A 3,835-nucleotide genomic window follows, 5' to 3' on the forward strand; every position below is an offset into this window, starting at 1 on the left:
AGAGCCTAAATCACTAGAAGAAGCTGAAAAAGATGATAATTGGATGAATGCTATGCAAGAGGAATTAAACCAATTCGAAAGAAATGAAGTTTGGACTCTAATGAAAAGACCCCCTAATGTTTCAATCATAGGCACCAAGTGGGTGTATAGAAATAAACTAGATGAAGATGGAATAGTAATAAGAAACAAAGCTAGGCTAGTGGCCAAAGAATATAATCAGGAGGAAGGAATAGATTTTGATGAAACTTTTGCTCCTGTTGCTAGGTTAGAGGCTATTAGACTACTTTTAGCATATGCATGCTTCATGGATTTTAAACTCTATCAAATGGATGTAAAAAGTGCATTTTTAAATGGTTATATAATGGAGGAAGTTTATGTAGGACAACCTCCAGGTTTTGAAAATCACTTACATCCAGATTATGTGTATAAATTGCATAAAGCATTGTATGGCCTTAAGCAAGCCCCTAGGGCATGGTATGAAAGATTAAGTAATTTCCTAATTGAAAACAAATTTAAGAGAGAAAATGTAGACAAAACCCTCTTTATTAAAAAAAAAGGAAATGACTTATTGCTTGTACAAATTTATGTGGATGATATAATTTTTGGTGCTACTAATGACAGTCTTTGTCAAGAGTTTGCCAAGCTTATGCAAGGAGAATTTGAAATGAGCATGATGGGTGAGCTCAACTTCTTCCTTGGGCTACAAATAAAACAATCAGAGGAGGGCATCTTCATCAGTCAGTCCAAATACATCAAGGAAATGTTGGAAAAATTCAAGATGAAGGATGCAAAGAAAATCAGCACACCCATGGGCTCAAGTTGCAAGCTTGACAAAGATGAAAAAGGTAAAAGTATAGACTGCAAATTGTACAGAGGTATGATAGGCTCTCTACTTTACCTTACTGCTAGTAGACCAGATATATTATTCAGTGTTTGTATGTGTGCTAGATACCAAGCATGTCCTAAGGAATCACACTTGCAAGCTGTTAAGAGAATTTTTAGATATCTAGTAGGGACATCTAATGTAGGCTTATGGTATTCTAAACAATCTGACATAAATTTAATTGCTTATTCCGATGCTGATTTTGCTGGGTGCAAACTCAACAGAAAAAGCACAAGTGGCACATGTCAATTCTTGGGTGCCAATTTGGTTTCTTGGTTTAGCAAGAAACAAAATTCAGTTGCCTTGTCCACAGCTGAGGCTGAGTACATTGCAGCTGGAAGCTGTTGTGCCCAAGTTCTTTGGATTAAGCAACAACTTGAAGATTTCGGTATCAAAATGGATAATATACCAATTAAATGTGATAATTCAAGTGCAATTAATTTAACAAAAAATCCTGTCCAACACTCTAAGTCAAAGCATATAGAGATTAGGCATCACTTTATTAGGGATCATGTGCTGAAAAATGATGTGATGATTGAATATGTATGTACTGAAAATCAATTGGCTGATATCTTTACAAAGCCCCTTTGTAAAGAAAGATTCAACTTCTTAAGGAATGCTTTGAGCTTGTATGATCCTAGCAAATGAATTGAACTTGTATTGCATTGTTTTGCTGCGCAAACTAGTAATCAACCTCAAGGTAAACATAAGTGAAAACATGAATTCATGTAAGCTAAATGACGAACTGTTTGACTTTCCGGAGGATGGTCACCCTCCCTTGGACTCTTCATGGAGATATTTTCAGAGCCTATTTCATAGGTATTCGAAATTTGGTCAAACATTCCTCATTTCAATATTAATAATTCAAAAATTATTATCAAATTATTATAGGATGTATCATTAAGGGGGAGGATCACAAACAAATTCACTCTAAGTTTATCAAAAGAGATCATGTTGATTAGGGTGATTAAACAAAAATTTGGGGGAAGATAGAATTTAGTCTGAAATTTTTCAGTGCCGGAGACGTCTCTGGCAAATCGCAGAGACATCCCCCCAGGGGAGACGTCTCGCCTTAGTTGCGGAGATGTCTCGGGGACCGAATGAGGGCTTTTAAAATAGGTCGAAATAGCTCGAGCCGATCCGAGCTTTCTCCTTCATCCCCGACCAAAACGAAAAACCCTAGCCTCCATTTGCTCTCCACCTCAAACCCTAGCCTCCGTTTGCTCTCCATCACAAACCCTAGCATCCATGGCACCAAAGAAGGCTAGGACGACCCGTGGAAGGCGACCTAGGGCAGCGGCCGACGGTGAGGAACGGCGGGAAGAACCCTCCGCGCCGTCTCCTCCGGTTGCTCCGCCAACCACGACTATTTCCTGTGCAAATCGCACAGTCACGACCGGAAGGTACATAGATTTCTCATTTTTAGATCATGAGGGGTTCTCTATTGGAGAGAGACTCCGAGCCCAAGGGTGGGAGCACTTTTGTACCCTCAATACCTCGACCTACCCCGGCCTAGTTAGAGAACTTTTTAGCAATATGGCCTTAGGGGACATAGGGTACACTGCATATGTCCGAGGGACATTAGTAGAAGTCAATGAAGATGTCCTATCCACTGTCTTACAAATTCCTAAGGACGGTGAGGCTCCAACCTCACATCCCCAAAGGGAATCAGCCCTAAATCTACTTTTAGGAAGAGAGGACTGCGGCCCTCTTGATGTTGTCAATTCCCAGGACCTAAATGCAGAGATGAGACTTCTTTTAAGTATTGTCAACCGGGTCCTATTTCCCAAAACCGGTCGCTTCGATTTTGTTTCGGAGCGAGATTTAGTTATAATGCACCATATCCTACTAGGGATACCCCTAAACCTCCCTAGACTTATGCTAAACTACATTGCCCTATGTCATAGGTATTCTAGGTTTAGTTTACCCTACGGCATGATCTTTACCTTAGTTTTCAAACACTTCAAAGTTCCCATTCCAACAAATGAACCTGCAAAGCCCTTGAGAAACACCAACTATTATAATGAGGGCACAATGAGAAGAATGGAATTTCATAAGATAGATGGGTCGTGGGTGAAGGTACCAAAGAGAAAAGTCCAAATCCTAGAGCCCGAGAACCCACATCATGAGTCTGACCATCACTCTCCTCCACCTAGCAACTTGGATATCCCTGATATACCCTCCAGCTCAGCTGGACCTTCCACATCCATGCCACCACCTCCTCCAGTTAGTGGGCCCTCCTTCCTGTCAGAGGATCAGATGCGCACCTTAGCATCTGCCATTTGCCAGCAGATGAGGGAGGAGATGAGATCCATGATCTCTACAGAGTTGGCCCCCATCAGAGCTTCACATGAAGGGCTTCTACAAGAGATGAAGGATATTAGAAGTCAAATTGAAGCTACAACACAAGAAATAATGGGTGTGGGTGCCACCCAAACCATCAGATCAATAGAGCTCAAGGACAGCTTGAGGAGCATTTCCAAGAGTCTCAAAGAGCTGACAAAACCAGATGGCAACGTGGGCACCTTGGTTGCCCAACTCAGAGGAAGAATTGAAATGGCAACCATAGAGTTTGAAGCACTTGTGGCAGGTTTCCACAAGTCACAGGGAGATCAATTTAAGACCCTCATGGATTCCATCAATGCATTCATAGATGCAGCTTGTAAGGTTTATGAACAAAATACAGCTGGTAGGGCCCATGAGCAACGTCGCCGATGAGGGACATTTTGCAGGCTCTTCTTTTTGTAAATCCTAGGCTGTTTTGAAATACTTTTTGTACTAGAAATCAATACTTGTAATGATTTCTTCTTTTGACTATGTACTGACTTCGAAGATTTACAATGACATATGAATGACATACAATTTCTTTTGCAACCCTGTGTACATTTCCAACTCTGTATATGTAAATATGAATGTGCCTCTTGATGTGTCATAAGAATCTCATAACATACA

Source organism: Phoenix dactylifera, unplaced genomic scaffold, assembly GCF_009389715.1.
Source record: "Phoenix dactylifera cultivar Barhee BC4 unplaced genomic scaffold, palm_55x_up_171113_PBpolish2nd_filt_p 000385F, whole genome shotgun sequence".
NCBI classification, from domain to species: domain Eukaryota; kingdom Viridiplantae; phylum Streptophyta; class Magnoliopsida; order Arecales; family Arecaceae; genus Phoenix; species Phoenix dactylifera.